This window comes from Dromiciops gliroides, chromosome 1, assembly GCF_019393635.1.
Source record: "Dromiciops gliroides isolate mDroGli1 chromosome 1, mDroGli1.pri, whole genome shotgun sequence".
Lineage (NCBI taxonomy): Eukaryota > Metazoa > Chordata > Mammalia > Microbiotheria > Microbiotheriidae > Dromiciops > Dromiciops gliroides.
In genome coordinates, this window is record NC_057861.1 from 495,161,406 (window position 1) to 495,181,650 (window position 20,245).

Consider the following 20,245-nt stretch of genomic DNA (forward strand, 5'->3'; position numbering starts at 1 on the left):
TTAAGGTACTTTTCTAGCCTGACTAAATCATTACTCCTTTCCATACATAATAGGGCTTAGCCAAACTGACCTGCTTATTGTTTCTTTTTTATTTTAAATTGATTTATTTATTTAGAATTTTCCCCCAAGTTATATGTAAAATAACACATTGATTTTTTAAAACTTTGTATTCCAAAATTTCTTCCTCCCTTCCTCCTCACCCCTCCCTATGAAATCAAGGAATTCAATATAAGTTATACATGTGAAGTCATGAAAAATATCTTCAAATTAGTCAGGTTGTGAAAGAAAACAGACAAAATAAATTTAGAAAGGAAGTAACAAATAAAATTATACTTCAATCTGTATTCAGATGCCATCAGTTCTTTCTCTGTTGATGGTCTGCATTTTTCTTATGTCCTTCTTATAGCATCCTGCTTATCATTTCTTTCACACTTACTATTGCTAACTGTATTATGATCCATCCTATTCCCTCCCTTTAATATTTACTCGATTTTCTATCTTCTTTGTCTCTATCCCTCCTCAAAAGTGTTTTGCTTGAAACTACCCCCTCCCCTAATCTGCCCTCCCTTCCTTCTCCTCTCCCCCCTTATCCCCTTCCCCACCCACTGTCCCTCAGGGAAAAATATATTACTACATCCACTTGAGTGTACATGTTATTCCCTATTTGAGCCAATTTTGATGGGAATAAGGGTTACTCACTCCCCCGTTGCTTCCCCATCTTCCCCTCCACTCCATAAGCTTTCTCTTGTTTCTTTCATGTGAGCTACTTTACCATATTCCACCTCTCTTTTTCCCATAGTGGCACTCAAAAAGAACTTTGAAAATAAAGTAAGAAAGGTAGAGGGAAAAGTTAGAGAGGTAGAGGAAAAAATAGAAAGAGAAATGAGGATGCAGGAGGGTCATGAAAAAAAGTCAAAACCTTGAAAAACCAAATTGGCCAAATAGAAAAGGAGGCACAGCTCTCTGAAGAAAATCATTGCTTATGAATTAGGATACAGAGTGAAGCTAGGTGGTGCAATGGATAAAGCACTGGCCCTGGATTCAGGAAGACCTGAGTTCAAATCCACCCTCAGACACTTGACACTTACTAGCTCTGTGACCCTGGGCAAGTCATTTAACCCTCATTTCTCCACCTGATGATGATGATAAAATAAATTAGGATAGAGCAAATAGAAGTTAATGATGTTATGAGGGCAATATGAAATATATGTGAAATATCCCCTTGGAAAAAGAGTGGAACAGGAAAATAAACCTAGGAGAGATAATTTGAAAATCATTGGACTACCTGAAATTGATGACCAAAAAAAGTGTTTAGACATCACCTTCAAAAGAAATTATCAGGGAAAATTGCCCTGCTATTCTAGAAGCAGAAGGTAAAATAGAAATTGAAACAATCACCAATCACCTCCTGAAATAGATCCCAAAAGGAAAACTTCCGGGAATATTATAACCAAATTCCAGAGATCCCAGGTCAAGTAGAAAATATTACAAGCAGGTACAAATAAGGAATTCAAATACTGTGGAGTTATAGTCAGGATAACACAAGATCTAGAAGCTTCTACATTAAAGGAAAGGAGGGTATGGAATATGATATTCCAGAGGGCAGAGGAACTGGGATTACAACCAAAAATCAGCTACCCAGAAAAACTGAATATAATCTTTCAGGGAGAAAAATAGGACTTTAATGAAAAAGAAGACTTTCAGATATTTGTGATGAAAAGACCTGAACTGAACAGAAAATTTGACTTTCTAATACAAGACCCTAGAGGAGCATAAAAAGATAAATAGGAAAAAGAACCCATGAGGGATATTAAAAGGTTAAACTGTTTACAATCCTACATGGGGAGATAAAATTTTTAACTCAAAAGAAGTTTCTCAGTATTAGGGCAGCTGAAAGGAACATACCAAGGCACACAGCACAGGTATGAATTGAATATGAAGGGATGATATCTGTAAAGCATTTATTTTTTGTTTATTTTTGTCTTTTGTAGGGCAGCCAGGGTGGGGTGGCTTAGGTCTGGGGCCAGATTTTGACCTGGGGTCTCCTGGGTCCATGGCTTCTTACTGTTTCTTATATGTGACTCAGTATTCTACCTCTTTTCCATTGAACAGTGCTGTCTCATTTACCAGAAATGTTTTCTCTTCTCAGCTTTTCCTCTTAGAACCAATAGTTTCCTTCGTGATCTTAGCTCAAGTGCCATTTTAAGTTTTTGCTGCTTCCTCTCAATTGTCAATTTACTGAGTAGAATAACTAAACACATGTGTATTACTAAGTTCTACCTATATTCATATTTCTATCTTCTTGCTGCTTTGTTTTATTTTGAATCATAGCCTTTTGGTTTGTTTTATAAGTATTTATTTTCTGTCCCTTCCACTCTACCTCCAATGAACAAAATGATAAAGAATAACAGAAAGGACCCCTCATAAAAGATACATAGAATTACCCTTTCCAATAATGTCTTCCCTTATAATAGTTTTAATACATCACATGTGGGCATAAGAAAATAAGTGGGAATTTAGGGGGAGTTTTGCAGAAGTCATAAATGACACAAAAGGTCACAGATGGCACAGATTTTATGACCAAATACTTAACCCTAAGTTTACAATAGGGCACTGTAAACACCCCATAAAATAAAAAGAAAAAAACATTCAGACTTCTTCCCTGTTACAAAGTGAGAGTCAAAAAAAAAATTACATGAATTTTCCAGATCATGGGAATGCTACATCTCCAACCCTCACAATGTTTAAATGAAAGCTATATGGTAAAAAAAAAAAAAAATCACACTGGATATGTACAGAATTTCATGTCACATTGTATATTTTAATTTATTAACTTTCTGGGCAGTTGAATTGCACAATTGATAGTGCACAGGGCTGGATCAGAAAGACCCCAGTTCAGATTTGTCTTCAGACACAACTAGCTGTGTGACTCTGGGCAAGTCCCTTAACTCTATTTGCTTCTGTTTCATCATCTATAAAATGAACTGGAGAAGGAAATGGCAAACCACTCATATCTTTTCCAAAAAATACTAAAGGGTTTCATGAAAAGAACATATTACTGATATGACTGAACAGCAACTACAATCTTATGTTTAGTGGGTAATGTGCTTCACTATTGGTCCTCTGGCATGATTGTTTGCTTTCTGTTATATCATATTCCAAGCCTTCTGATACTTTATGCGGAAGATGATAAATCTTGTGTTATCCTGACTCTAGTAGTAGTAGGCTTCCACCAGTTATGAATGACCATGGATCAGCACCTTGAAGAGCCACAGGCCACAATGTGTCTATGCAGTCCAATAGGGGAGCCGCAGCTCCTCCCGCAATGAGAACATTGGAAAATTGCACTCTCTGTTGCCTGTTGGTTCCTGTGTCACATTCGTCTTTCTTCCTCCCAAGCTTGAAGACCCATCTCAGCTGCGTGCAAGCTGCTCCTGAGTACTGAATTCCATCAGGTGCAGTCCTTGTCCATCTCCTCCCAGCTGCCAATGTCTATTCCCCAAGCCCTCAAGTCTCACTTGCATACATCTCTGTAGCGAAGCTGGGGGCATCCAGCAGGTCTTTGGTCTGAGGCTAGCTTGCCATAGAATAGGTCTTTAGGAATGTGTCTGTCTTACATGCAGTGCACATGACCGAGCCAGTGCAGCCGTCTTTGTTTCAGTAGCGTGTAGATGCTTGGAAGTTGCGTGCATTGGAGCACATTTGTGTTGGTGATCCTATCTGACCAAGATATGCCAAGGATGCACCGAAGGCAGTGCATGTGGAAGCTGTTAAACTTCCTCTCTTATTCTAGTATATGATCCATGATATTTGAATGATTTCTTTCTCTCTAGAATTTGCTTATAATATTCCTATGAATTTTCATTTGGGATCACATTCAGGAGATGATTGGTAGATTCTTTCCATTTCTATTTTACTCTCTGGTTCTATAATACTGGAACCTATTTTCCTTGATACTTGAAAGATAATATCTATCCTTTTTTTTTTAATCATAGCTTTCAGGTGGTCCAATAAATCTTAAATTGTTTCACTTTGACCGAGTTGCTTTCCAGAATATCATTTTCCAAGCCATACAACCCTTTAATGTAGAAGCTACTAAATCTTGGGTTTTTCTTACTGTGGATAGAAGATATTTAATTTGGTTTCCTTTTTCTATTTAAAATATTTTCTCCTTGACCTGGGAGCTCTAGAATTTAGTTATGTTATTCCAGGGAGTTTTCATTTGGGGATCTCTTTCAGGAAGTGATCTGTACATTTTTCCATCTCTATTTTACCCTTTGCTTCTAGAATATTATGGAAGTTTTCCTTGATAATTTCTTAAAGGATGCTATATACTAAAAAAAAAAGATGTTATATAGTCTCTTTTATCATGACTTTGAATAAGTTTGACAACTCAACATTTCTCCTTCATCTATTTTCCATTTTACTTGTTTTTCAAAGAAAATATTTCACATTTTGTTCATTTTTTCATTTTGTTTTATCATGTCTTGATATCTTATGGAGCCATTAGCTTCCACCTGCCCAATTCTAATTTTTAAGAAATTATTTTCTTCAGTAAGTTTTATCACTCTTTTTTCAAGTTGGCCCATTCTAATTAATAAGGATTTGTTTTCTCAGTGAATGTTTGTATCTCTTTTTTCCCATGTGACTGATTTGGCTTTTTGAGACATTCTTATCTTCCCCAGATTTTTATGCCTCTTTTACCATTTGGCCCCTTCAGATTTTTAAGCTATAATTTTTCTTCAGTATTTTTTGGAACTCCTTTACCAAGTAATTGACTTTTTTCAGGGTTTTCTTGCATCACTCTCTTTTCTTTTACTAATCTTTACTTTTTCATTTGATATTTTAAATCTTTTTAAGTTCTCCCAGAGATATTTTGTGGAACAGAGATTTATTCACATTTTTCTTTGAGTCTTTGTATCTAGCTATCGTGAGATTATTGTCTTCAAAGTTTTTGTTTTGATCTCTGTCACCACAGTAACTTTGTATAATCAAGTTCTTTTTTTGTTTTTTATATTTTCAGGCCATTTCTTGACTTTTAACTTTATGTTAAAGTTGGAATCTGCTTCTGGGGTAGAGGGGTTGCTGTTCTAAGCTTAAGGGTTCTGTGCTACTGTTCTCAGAGCTAATTCTAGAGGTCTTTATGTTTTCAGTTCTTTAAGCATTGTATGAGGTAAGCAGAGGTTCTACTCAATGAGTGACCACAAGCATTCTCTTATGCCCTGGAACTGTAACCAGTGTCTCCATTCCAGCTATTGTTCCTCCTTGCCCTGGACTTGGGAGCCAGACTCTCACATAGACAATGCAACAAAGTCATCCTCTCAGTGCCAGAAAATAGTCCACTTTAATTGCTTTCTGAGCAGTTAATCTGTGTCCTAAGAGCTCTCGAATTTGCACTGGCTGAATCAGTTGTCCCCAAGGCCTGCTGCTGAACTGGGTTCCAATCTCACCAGAGTGAGACAAATATTTCTTGTTTCTTTCCTTTTTAAAAACTTATTTATTTATTTGAAAATTTCCCCAAGTTACATGTAAAAACAAATTTTTACACCATTTTTTTTAAAACTTTGTGTTCCAAATTCTCTTCCTCCCTCCCCAACCTCCTTAAGAACTCAAGCAATACAATATGTTATAAATGTGCAGTCATTCAAAACATCTTCACATTAGTATATTTTTTTTGTTAGTTCCTTTTTCTAAAGTTTTTTTTTTAATTTCCGTTTTCTTTCACAACCTGACTAATGTTGAGTTCTTAAGGGGAGTGGAGAGGGAGAGCAAATTTCCCTGACTATTTATTGAAAGAGGATGTCAACACTCTTTTTGTGATCATGGTTTTCAGGTAATCAGATCATTTTCAAATTATCTCCCCTGGATCTATTTTCTAGGTCAGGTTTGGGTTTTTTGTTCGTTTTTTTTTTTGAAAGAGATATTTCACCTTGCCTTCTATTTTTTCATTCTTTTGGTTTTGCTTTATTGTATCTTGATTTCTCATAAAATCATTAGCTTTATTGTGTCTTGATTTCTCATAAAATCTTTAGTTTCCATGTGTTCAATCCTAATTTTTAAGCAATGATTTTCTTCAGAGAGCTTTTTTATCTCCTTTTCCATTTGGCTTTTCAAGTTGTTGAGAATTTTTTTTTCCCTGACTTTCCTGACTCACTCTCATTTCTCTTTCCATTTTTTTCCTCTAACTCTCTCACTTTATTTTCAAAGTACATTTTCATCTCTTCTATGGCCTGAGACCAATTCATATTTTTCTTGGAAGCTTTGGATGTAGGAACTTTGACTTTGTTTTCTTCTGAGGGTATATTTTTATAATCCTTTTCAGCAAAGAAACTTTCCGGGATCCACATTTTTTTCTTTCTGCTCATTTTCCTAGTCTCTTTTTTTTTTACTTTTAACTCATTCTTAAAGTGGGGGACTGCTTCCAGGACACACTGTCCCAAGATTCAGGGAGTCCAAGGTGGTATGATTTAAGTAGAGGCACATTTCCCACTCCACTTGGCCTATGCTCTATTCTGCAAGCAACCAGAAGCCCTCTTACCCTTTAACCTGGGAACAGAATAATATTTCACTGTGCCTACAAGCTTGGTTGCACCCATGCCCCTCCAATGCCTGGGTTGCTGCTAACTGCTTACCAGATCTGAGCACAGGCAAAACAACAGAGCCCCAACTCAGGGCCAGCAGAGACGCATGTAATCTCCCCCTGGCCAACCACTTGATCCCCTCATGGATCCATGAGCTGAATTTTTCTAAAAAGCAGCAGCTGATGATGATTCAAATACTGTGGAGGCCTGTGGCAGCCTGCCTGGTGCTGGATCTGTGCTGAGGCAGTCATCCAAGATCCACTCTCACCCAGGTAAAACAGACTTTTCCTACTGAGATTCTAAGCCATCTCTGGCTATAAAATGATCTTACCCCATTCTTTTGTGGATTCTGCTGCTCCAGGAGTTGTCTTATGGCATTATTTGAAGATATTTGGAGGGTTTGGGGGAAGATTTCTGAGAAGTCATTGCCTTTCCTTTGCCCTCTTGGCTCCACCCAAGACAGATCTTTTTTGCTGACCATCTAAGTTGTCCTCAGCTGGAAAATTATCTCACTTGTCTTTTTGTTGTTTCTTATGCCTTAGAAATTCATTTAAGCTGTCATTTTTATGTTCTTTGGAGGGGAATTTGAAAGAACTCAGGTGAGTCCCTGCCTTTATTCATCTATCTTTGCTCTACCTCCCCCCAAAAGTCTTATTTTCAAAAATCTCTATTAAAATTGAGAAATAATATGGGTTCAAGGAATCTTGGGATAAACCCCCATTGAAGGAGGAAATATAAAAAAAAACATCAAAATAATCAGAAGAAACATTTGGTGCAGAAGGGGGCAGGGAAGAGTGAAGTTGACATAGGGACTTAATGACTCTATGGGAAAAATGAAACAAAAGCAGCCCACTAAGGGGGGAAATGACCAAATATTAACATAGTTGACACCCTAAAAATAGAATGCAATAAAAAGAATTTAGTGACTCAGTGGAGGAACAAGTACTATTAGAATAAGGTCAAAAGTCAAGTCAAGAAGAGAACATCAATAATATTACACACATTTTGTTAAATGTTCAGAATGGAAAGAAAAAAACAGCTCCTGATCCCAAGGAGATCATAGTCTAATGAAGGGAACAACATGGAAATAACTATGCATAAAGAAGTTCTATACAAGGTAAAGTGAAAACAATTTCAAAGGGAAGGCAATAGTGTTAAAGGGGAACAGGAAAACATTGCTACAGAAGGGGAGATTCCAAAGTCAGGGTAGTTAGGAGTCAGAAATGAGGAGCTCAAATATTCCTGGCATAGATGGGGCAGTCAGTGAAAAAGTAAGTGGTATCATATTCAAGGAAAAGTATTGAGTTCCTTGTCATTGGATTACAAAGTAAATGGGAAAGGACTAAATTGTAAGAAGACTGGAAAGGTAGGAAGAGTTTAGTTTGTAAAAGGCATTTAAAAATATTTAATATTTGATCCTGGATATAATAGTCACTGGAGTTCATTGACTAGGGATAGGAGGAAAATGCTCAGACATACATTTAGAACAATCACTGTGATTGCTGACTGGAGAATGGACTGGAATAGGGCGACCAACCAGAAGGCTATTTCAAAAGTCAATGACTGAGGTGATGAGGTGTGAGGATGATGGTGACATTGAAAGAGAGAAGGAATTATATAAAAGTAATATTACAGTTGTAAAATCCATACTATTTGGCAATTGTTTGGATTGGGGGGATAAGAAAGTGTGAGGAAATTAAAAAACTGTTATTTAATTTGTAAGCCTAGGTGACTGAAAAGATGGTGGTTTTCTCAATAATGATAGAAAATGTAAGCAGAAGGGAGGGTTTGGAGAGAAAGATAATGAGTTTTCTTTTGGACATGTTAAGATTAAGAAGTCCATGGGAAATGATGAGCAATTAATGATAGTAGCAAATTGTCTAATAGACATTTAGCCTTAGTTACTGGAATGTGGAAACTCTATCTGACAAAAATTACTTGGAAGACTTGGAAACAAACTATCAGAAAACAGAAATTTTTAGAGACTACACTTTAAACCAATAGTTTATGCCATTAAATAACAAAAGAATATCCAAATGTATACATGACCTCAATATTAAAAGGAACATAATAAAATAATGATAGGTGAAAGGAGGACAATTTCTTTTCCCGTTATAGATAGGAGAAGAATTTTTACTTAAATGATAGATTTGATTATAAAAGATAAAATGACAGAAAACTTCTGCAAAATAAATGCAGTTAAAATTAGAATAGAGAGATAAATAGAGCATTCATTTTATTATCTTTATGTGTCATGTACTGCTACATGGTGGGAATGCAAATATACTCTTTGCCCCAAGTATGTTTTCATTGAAGTGTACAACAGATATAAGAGCCAGAAATCAGGGGGAAGGAGGGAAGGACTGCTTGTGTGAGGGGTAGACAGGCAAGTCCAAAAGGTAAGGAGTGAAGCTGAGGGAGTATGGAGAATTTAGCACTTCCTCAAATAGAGCTTCCAAGGAGGAACTCACCAGTTGAACAAGGGGACAGAGGCATCTTCCAAAATGAGATCACGGAAGAGAAATAATTAATTGTGGAGAATATACATATAAAATATCAACCTGTACCCATCTCTGACATATAAGGAATTGATAAAAATATATTAGAATAAGAGTCACTCCCTAGTGTGTTGTCAAAGTATATAAACCAGCAGTTTTCAAATGAATACCAAGTTATGCACAACCACATAAAAAATCTTCCAAGTCACTAATAATAAAAGTAATGCTATTTTAAAGAATTGTGTAGATCTACTTTCTACCCATGAGAATGACAAATTTGACAAAGGAAAGAAATCACCATTCTTGGAGGAGAGGCACAATAGTCTATTGTTATTATAACTGTAATTGGTCCAATAATTATGAGCATGATGTATAAAAAATACTTCAAAAGTCAATAAAGTGCACATTCACTTTGGCCCAGGAATCTTACTAACAAGAATGTATTAAAGGGAGGTCAAGGATGGTGTCAAGGAATCCATTAAAAAAGGATATTTGTACCATTTTATGTATAAATCCCAGCAAAGAAGAGGAAACACAATGTGTCTTTTGAGGAATTTCTGAACAAATTACATTCTATTAATGAAATAATAGCTCACTAACTAGTATAGTGGATACAACTTGGAATCAGGAAGAATGGAATATGACTTTAGCCCTAGACACTCACCTGTGTGACTCTGAACAAATAACTTTAGTTCTATTAACTTGAGTTTCTTTCACTATAAAAAAATGGAATTTTTTATTTTATTTTATTATTTTATCATAAAAGTATTTTATTATTTTCTAGTTACATGTAGAGATAATTTGCAACATTTGTTTTTATGATTTCTAGTTTCAAATTTTTCTCCCTCCCTCCTCTCCATCCCTTCCCCAAGATGGTAAGTAATCTGATTTAGGTTATATATGTATAATCACATTAAATATATTTCTGCATTAGTCATGCTGTGAAAGAGGAATCAGAGCAAAAAGGAAAAAAAGAAAACAAAAAAATAGAAATAGTATTGTTTAATCTCCATCTATATGCCACAGTTTTTTGGGTTTTTTTCCTTGCTGGATTTGGAGAGCATTTTCCATCATGAGTCCTTCAGAACTACCTTGGACCATGGCAATATTGAGAAGAATCAAGTCTATCACAGTTGATCAACACACAATGTTGTTGATACTGTGTACAATATTTTATTGGTTCTGCTCATCTCACTCAGCATTAGTTCATGTAGTTCCTTCTAGGACTCTCTGAAAGCTGCCTGCTCATCATTTCTTACAGCGCAATAGTATTCTATTACATTCATATACAACTTGTTCAGTCATTCCCCAATTGATAGGCATCACCTCAATTTCCAATTCTTTACCACCACAAAAATAGCAGCTATAAATATTTTTGTACACGTGGGTCCTTTTCCCTTTTTATGATTTTTTTGGGAAAAAGACCCAATATTGGAATTCCTGAGTCAAAGGGAATGCACAACTTTATAGCCCTTTGAACATAGTTCAAAATGGAAATTTTAATAGCACCTTCTTCATAAGAATGTTATGATAGGGGCAGCTAGGTGGCACAGTGGATAGAGCACTGGCCCTGGAGTCAGGAGGACTTGAGTTCAAATCCAGCTTCACACACTTAACACTTACTAGCTGTGTGACCCTGGTCAAGTCACTTAACCCCAATTGCCTCACCAAAAATAATAAAATGTTATGATAATCAAAGGAGGTAACATATGTAAAGTATTTTGCAAAAACCTATTTTTCCATGCAAATATTAATTTTATTATTAGGCCAATAGAAAAGCTGCATATTACAAATACAGAGAAATATGGAAGGACTTGTTTTTCACACAGTTAGGTAGTGTAGTGGAGAGGTTAGTGGACTTGGGGAAGGAAGATATTGGTTCAAATCCTAGCCCAGACACTTAACTAGGTATATCAGTCTAAGTAAGTCATTTAACTTCTGTTAGCCTCAGTTTTGTCTGTAAAATAAAATAAAATAAAAAACTTTTGTCTGCCCGAGTTGTGAGGGTCAAATAAGATAATATTTACAAAATGTTTGTGAACTTTAAAGTGTTATATAAATGCTAGCTAGGAAGCCCAGTGAATAAAATGCTGGCCTGGAGTCAGGCAGACCTGACTTCAAATCTGGTTTCAGACACTTACTAGGAGCAGGACCATAGGCAAAACACTTAACCTGTCTGTCTCAATTCGTCAACAATAAAATGGGGATAATAGTACCTGCCCCTCAGGTTTGTTGTGAGGAAAAAATGAGATAATATTTATTGTGTCTGCCACTTAACAAATGCTTATTTCCTTCCCCTCTTATGTGAATTCATGAGGAATCAAGTGAGTAGAATCAAGAGAATAATTCATGTCATGATCACAATAATAATATGTGGGAAAATAACTTTGCAAGATCTCAGAAATCTGACCAAAGAAGCAACCAACCATGACTTCAAAATACTAGTAAAAGTACTTCTCACTTCTTGGAAGAGTGGTAATGGGATGGAAGTATATAATCATGCATTCCTGGACATGGCTTTGTTGTTGTTGTTGTTGCTTTGTTATATATTTTTGTTTCAAGGAAGGGCTTTTATTTGGCAGAAGTCCATTCTTCTTTGTGAAATTCCGCATGTCTCAGTGGTACCATGGTTTATATTACTATGTCAAATGAAGCATTGATTTTTTTAATGGAAATCAGAGTCACGGCTTTTGATTTAATTTAAAACCATGTTATTTTAAAAGAACTATTTTATTAAAAGAATCTTCATGTAGTTTTACATCTATACCCATGCAAGCACAAATAATTTCTCTATGTGCACATTAACCTATTTTCTTGGGAAAAGCTTATTAATTAAAAAAGTTACTGAAATTTATATTACAAAGTAATGGAAAATTGATTGAAAATCAAATTAAAACATACACCTGGAGGATGAAAATGTATTTTGGTTTAATTTAAAATATTTGATGTCTATTTAATTATTAAGGAAATGAGCAAGTGATTGTGAAAAGGGCATCACTTACAAGTGGGAATGAAAGATAATGAGAGAAGCAGCTTGAATGTTATACTATATCTATGAGATGATTGGTTCCTAATCATATTCAGGAGGTGCGTATAATAATGAAAGACCATCTTGACTAAATGTCTCCTATCTGAAGAAGATTTTATAGAATTATCCATGGGAAAGAAGAATTGATAAAAATGAATTAAATGGTGGAATCTACCACAAATGAACTCATTTAATATTGACTGAAAAGGGAGTTGTGAAAGAAGAAAGGAAAGTCTAGGAAATGAAAACAATGTCCAATAAAGGAGAGGATTGAGAAAATACACATACCCAAAATGAGAACCAAAAATAACTATTGTGTGGATATATAGAGTTGTAAGCGTTCAAAACTTTTACCACTTCCATTAGATAATGATAACAATTATTAGATGTGGGTAGTTAAATGAGTTGCATATTTGGAGCTAGAGGTTCTGCTTTAAATTAATGTATTAATCAGACAATCAATAGGCATTTATTAAACATAATTCCAATTTGTTTAAAGGTTACTAAACAATAAATAGAAGAAAGCCTGGAATTGTGTGTTCTAAAAGCAAACAGTAGAGAAGAAGAGGAGAAAAGGTAAGAACTTAATATTCCTTCTGATACTAGATGTCTAAATAAAATTTTAGAGGAGGCCAATGGAATATTGAAAGGGGGAAGGAGGGTGATAACAAGGAAAATAACGAACCTTGCTAATCCCGTAGTATAGAAAAAAATAATTTTTAAAGTAATTAGTAGGAGACTATATTGGAATAAGTAAGGGGAGAGCTGGGAGCTCAGGTCACAGCAGAATGTGATAAAAATTAAATGAATAAAGAAAGAAAGACAGAAAGATAGAAAGAGAAAAAGGGGGGAAGGAAGGAAGCAAGCAAGCAAAGTAGCAATGAAACAAGAGAGAATAGAAAAAAAAGGACAGTGAAGGTGGATTAGACTTAAGCTTATTGTTTTGGATCTGGGATAGTTTGAAAGGATAAAGAGAGAAAACTCAGCATAGATACTTTCAGGTATTTTTTTTTATTTTAATTTTCCAGATTAAGATAAGGACACAGTTCATTGTTTTCATCTTTCTCCTCCTCAACATTCCAATAGTAAATTTTTAATTACATTCACCAATAATGCTCTTCTCTAGTATTTATTTATTTCAGGATGGCAAGGAGAAGGGAAAGATAAAAAGATCAGAAACAACAATAATTTCCTATATGTTAGAGATTTTATCTGTTAAAATGAGGGGATGGAGTCTAATTTACCATATTTATGCTACATTAAAAAAAACCTGAAAGTGGTAATCATGAATTCAGAAAAGGCATAGTAAAATTATAAACTGTCAAGAGAAAAAAAAAACAGGGCAAATACATTGGACTTAAAAATACCACAGGCAATGATATAATAATAGCATTAAATAAATTTGTGAAACATTGTCATGTAATAGATAAAGAGTTGACCTTGAAGCCTGGAAGACCTTGGTTCAAGTCTTATCCCTCATGTATGATAGCTATGTGAAACTTAACAAGTCACTTAATCTTTCAGTTTTCTAAATTTCTGTCTAAAGATATTAGTTGAAGAGAAGGTCCCAGGGAGAACTGGTGAATGGTGGTTCTTCAACTGATATTTCCCTATTGCAGGGAAATCACAGGAATAGTTTTTATCTTTTACTTCTTAAATAAATATGCAACAAGTAGCATATCACCTAAATCAAAACTTCTCAAAATGGGTCATGACCCCATATGGGGTCACATACCTTAATGCGTAGGTCAAAAAAAGTTGGGAACAGTAAAAGGTTGGGTCTATTTGATATGCCTATATACCAAGCATTGCATAAAAATTTCTCAGGCAGAAAGGGATCATGAGTATAAAAAGTTAAGAAGCATTGATCTATACTATTGATCAGATAAATGCAAATTAAAATAATTCTGAAGCATCACTTCATACCTATCAGACTGACAAATTTGAGAAAAAAGGAAAATATTGGATGCTGGAAAACTGGGACGCAAATCCTCTGTTGGTTGTGTAGTGGTCTGAGCCAACAATTCTGGAGAGTAATTTGTAATTATGCCCAAAGGACTATAAGAGTGTGTATACTCTTTGACTTCACAATAGCACCGCTAAGATTATATCCCAAAGAAATCCCCCAAAAGAGAAAAATGACATATTTGTACAAATATATTTATAGCAGCTCTTTTTGTGGTGGCAAAGAATTAGAAATCAAAGGAATGCCCATCACTTGGGGAATGGCTAAACAAGTTGTGGTATATGATTGTAATGGAATATTACTGTGCTTTAAAAAATAACAAAAGGGGCAGTTAGGTGGCACAGTGGATAGAGTACTGGCCCTGGATTCAGGAAGACCTGAGTTCAAATCCAGCCTCAGACACTTAATACTTACTAACTGTGTGACCCTGGGCAAGTCAATTAACCCCAATTGCCTCACCCAAATAAAAGTAACAAGAAGGATGATTTCAGAAATTCCTTGAAAGACTTTTGTGGTCTGATGTACAGTGAAGTGAGCAGAACCAAGAGAACATCATGCACAGTAACAACAATATTGTTTTTTTGTTTTTTTGTTTTTTTTTTAGTGAGGCAATTGGGGTTAAGTGACTTGCCCAGGGTCACACAGCTAGTAAGTGTTATGTGTCTGAGGCCGGATTTGAACTCAGGTACTACTGACTCCAGGGCCGGTGCTCTATCCACTGCGCCACCTAGCTGCCCCAACAATATTGTTTGATGAAGAACTGTGAATGACTTGACTTTTTGCAGAAATACAATGATCCAAGACAATCTCAAAGGACTAATGATGAAGCATACTATCCACCTCCAAAGTGAGAACTGTTATTGATTGAACACAGACTGAGCATTCTATTTTTCATTTTCTTTTATTCAAGTTTTCTTATAAAAATGACTAATATAGTAATGTTTTGCATAATTGCTTATGCATAAAATATATCTGATTTCTCACCACTTCAGGGAGGGGAGGGAGGGAATGAGGGATACAATTTGGGATTCGAAACTTTAAATACTTATATTTATTATTATTTTTAAAAAGAAGTCCCAAAAAAGCAATTGGATTAAGATATGAGATAGATAGATAGACAAATTGACAGAGAGAGAGAGAGAGATAGAGAGAGAGAGATATGATAGGTAATTTTTTCAATGTGTCTCAGGCTTTACTGATTTTAAACATGTATCATGTTTAGAGGTAAAAAATGTTGTTAAGTATGAGGATGTTAGAAAATTAGACATGATGGAACTTTGATGATGATTGTGAGATTCTTCTTTTTTTTTGAGATTCTTAATGAGTTTACCAGTATTTCTACCTCATAAGGTAACTTTTCCTACTAGGACATTAAGAAAATCAAATGACGATGGAAATGTGGAAATAATATATGTATTATTCATACATTATAATGCAATGACATTACAATGAATGTGGGGAAAATACCAATATATATTAAATAATTATTTACTAAATCATAGAGGTCAAAGAAAAGAAATAGAAAAGAAATTGATTATATTAAATTGATGAATACTTCTTGCTAAGATGGTGATAAGAAAAGTTGTAGAGATTCCCATCTCTCCTACAAACACCATAATAAAGTTTTCAAAATCCACATGAAGGTATAATGGTAAAGAAACCAAAGTGAACCATCAATGTGCAGAAGGAAGTTCAGAATGGGATATATTTCAGTAGTTCAAGTGTGACATTACCATATAAACTTATAACATATTTTTAAAAATAAGTTGTGTTTAATAGAATCATAGTTTTATAAATAATCTAGTTCTAGCCTTTTTTATGCTGAAATGTTAATCTTTGCTGATAAATTTCTAATATATATATATATATATATATATTTTTAAGTTCCCTTGTATCTTCATTCCTTTCCAGCCTGCATGCCTGACTCTCCTCTAGACTTTCTAAATATGAATGAAACCAGTTGCTATAGAAAAATATGATGCTTTTGTTCTTACTCCTCTGAACAAAGTACATTAATAGACTTTTTCTATATTATTATGAAAAAAGCATTTAAACCTGAAAATCTTATTATATTTTGGCCATGGATGAATAAAGAGTTCTCTTTTTCTATCAAGTAAAGTGATACAAATATATTTTCATAATATTGCATTTGTGTGAAACTATGTTTTCTGCTATATTAGTATAGAACAAAATATCAATCACAATCAGTGATTGAAAAAATCATGAAGAATGCATGAAATGAAAATATTTCCTAGAAACAATTTAATATATTTAAGATAAGAAAGTATGTGGTTGAATATAAAAAAAGAAAAATCTGGGTATCAAATTTCTCAGACTATATATATGTGTATGTATGAATATACATATATACACACATATATGTCTGAGAAATTTTGTACAAATTGTATTGTATGCATATATATACAAATATGCATATATGTATGTATATATGTGTGTGTGTGTATATATGTTTGTCTATACATAAAGATTTTAAAAATTACCCTAATAGATTAGTGATGAAATGATATAGTTTCTAAAAGTATTGTCAACATTTAACAATGATATGAAAGAATGACCAAATCAATAATGATAAGAGAAATGCAAATCAAAACAAACATGATTTTTCATTTCATACGCAGGAAGTCTGAAAAGATGGTTCAAGATATGAAAAATCACTTCTGGGTTGGGAAAATTTGGGAACATCTGGAAACAACTAGATTTAAATAAAGAATATTGAATAAAGCACTGGAATTTAAGTAGAGTCTCAGATATGTACTAGCTTAGTGAACCTTGACAAGTAAAAACATTAGCCTGCCACAGTTTTCTCAGGTTCAAAATGTGTATTAACATTAATACCTATCTCTCAAGATCATCAGGAGGCTCAAAGGAGATAATATTTCTAAAATGCTTGCCATAGAACTTGGAAAATAATAACTACTTAATAAATGTTTGTTTTCTTCCTTCTTTGTTGATGCATCTATGAAGCAGGACATTTGGGGAAACAAATTTAAGTTATGAAAATTAAGGTATGTAAATGACCATATCTTTTGACTCAGTGATTCTACGACTGACCATATATCTCAAAGAGGTCATTAGTGATAAGAAAGTTCTTATATATTACAAAATATTAATAACAACACTTTTTCCTGGCAGTAAAGATATAGAATTTGAATTAATGGGGAATAACTAAAGATAAACTTCTGGTACATAAACATAAGGGAATATTTCTCTTCTGAACACAACAAATATGGTAATGCAGATATGCATGGAAAATTGTAGAAGACATGATGGAGATTGAAATAAACTGAGCCAAGAAATCAGTATAAACAATGAAAATGGAAAGAATAACAACTACAAAAAAAGTCATAAGAAGATGTCAAGTTACAAAGAACAGGAGAAGCTTAAATAAGAGATATGAGAAGATACCCCACAACATTCCATTGAAGCAGTAGGTAGTTCATGGGTGACAAGCATAACATTGAGAGAAATGATTATTAATAACCAATGATTTGGAGAGATTCAGATTCCCCCCCACCCTTTATTTTACTCTCATTTAAAGACCTAAGTCTCTGAAGGTTGAGCTAACTTTCTACTCTATCTAGACCCCACCGAGCCATTGTGCTCTACTCAGGTTTGGTTGGGGATAAATTCTATGAGTAGATTGCTCAAGGCTGGGGGTAATTTAGAAGTAAATAACATAATCAAAGTTCATTTGAATGGGTTCAGCTTTCATTGTAATATTTATTCTCTCACTAATCATTAACCAACCAGATCTGATGACAGCCCTTGTGAACACTCCCATTTCAACTGACATGTCATGAGCAACCACTATGATTACCTTTGGTCTTAGAAAGAGATGGCTGAATGACTACCCTTATATTGAAATGCTGGCAATATTAATAAATTATTAAATTGCCCAGAAATTATGTGTCTTGAACTTTTTAAAATATCACAACATATTTGAAGAAATTTTCAATGTATTGGTAGGTTTTGCTTATTTTTTCTCTTCTTTTTGTGAATTTAAAATAGTATTAATATTTTTGGACACCTCTCTTGAAGGGGGAGGAGATGTTTACTGGAAGAAATTTTGACTATATATGAAGAAAATGTATCAAAGAAATAGGAATAGTTCATATATATGTCTATATATATAGATACATACACACATGTATATATATATATACATATATATATACACACAAAACATATTTATAAATGTTCTTTTGTGGTGACAAAAAAGATGAAGGGTAGGAGGAAGAGCAAATAGGTTTCTGTTCATCAAAAAAAAAAAGAAATTGAGTTGGGGGTGCTACAGTTGTGAAATTTCACATGTACTTCCATATGGTCATTGTATTGTTAGTCTTGCTTAATTTTAAAAAATTATTAAAAGAGACATATGGGGGGGGCAGGTAGGTAGCACAGTGGATAAATCATGGACCCTGGATTCAGGAGGACACTTGACACTTACTAGCTGTGTGACCCTAGGCAAGTCACTTAACCCTCATTGCCTTGCAACAAAAAATAAATAAGTTTTAAAAAAAGAGAGACCTGATGTTAGTTTGGATGTGGGGCTGATCACACCACTCTCTGACAACTAAGGAATGTTAATTGTTTTATGTTCTTCAGCTGCCTTTACTAAATTTGGCCAGAAATACCTCAATCAGGATCTTCCCTCCCCTCCCCTTTATTTTTCTCCTCAGAGACCAAATAACCCCTTTCTTTGACAAGGAGTGTCTGGGACTGGATAACCCTTCCGAGGGGAGGGCCCCAGACCATCCTGGTTCTTTGTTATCTGCAAACAAAACTAGGTTCCCACTTTAAAATGGCTAGGTAGCAAATGATCCTTGGAGAGATCACATTATTCAACCATATCATTAGCTCCTTGGGAGAGAGTGTCTTTAGCTAGACTGAGAAATGGGGTTTGGAGGAACGGTTTTTGGGAGAATAGAGTAGATTACAGATTAATACAAATTACTAAATGATATACTATAAAATTAATTTTCCTCAATTGCTGTTACTATGTGCAATGTTCTCCTTGTTCCACTAATTTAATTTTGCATCTATTCTCTTAAGACTTCCCAGATTTATCTGAAGGCATCTTGCTCATCGTTTCTTACAACACATTAATATTCCATCACAATAAAATACGACAACTTGTTCAGCCATTCCCCAATTGATGGACATCCCTTCAATTTCCAATTCTTTGCCATCATAAAAAGAGTTGCTGTATTTTTGTATAAATATGGTCTTGTCCCTTTTCTATGATCTCTTTGGGATACAAACCTATTAGTTGTATTGTTGGCTCAATGGGTATACACAATTTTATTGCCCTTTGCACAGTTTCAAATTATTCTCCAGAATGGTTGAACCAGTTCACAATTCCACCAACAGTGAATTATTTATCCAAATTTTTCCACATACCTCTAACATTTGTCATTTTACTTTTCTGTCATAATAAGCAATTTGATAGGTATGAGAACACATAGAGGAGGAGGAGAAAGAAGAAGAGGAGAAGGTAAAAAAGTCATGGTTTACTATCTAGTATATTTAACTAATAACATAAATTCATAAGACTACAAACTATTCCCTAAGCAATAAATAATCAAAGTATTTGAAGACAAAGTTTTAATAAGAATTGAATGACTTCATAATCATATGAAAGTTTGCTTTAAATAAAGACATGTAAATAAAACAATATTGAGTTTTTACCTCACTATTTGAAAATTGACCACTGGTAATGGTCAGTGTTGGAGAGACTATGAAAATAAAACAACATTTGGTCATGAATCATTAATGTATTTATGTTCTGATCATTTTCTCATTTTGCATTCCCTTTTGTCTTTTCCACCCTACTTTTTTTATTCTCTAGATCACTAGATCTTTTTTTTTTTTTTTTTTAGTGAGGCAATTGGGGTTAAGTGACTTGCCCAGGGTCACACAGCTAGTAAGTGTTAAGTGTCTGAGGCCGGATTTGAACTCAGGTACTCCTGACTGAGGGCCGGTGCTCTATCCACTGCACCGCCTAGCTGCCCCTAGATCACTAGATCTTGGCATACATCTTATTACTGTAACCTTTGGAAACCTAAGGCCTCTCATCTGCTATATGATTGAACCTCCCTATGTTAATAATTTCTTAAAGTGACTAAAATGTCCATATATTTGTCCCAAAGAT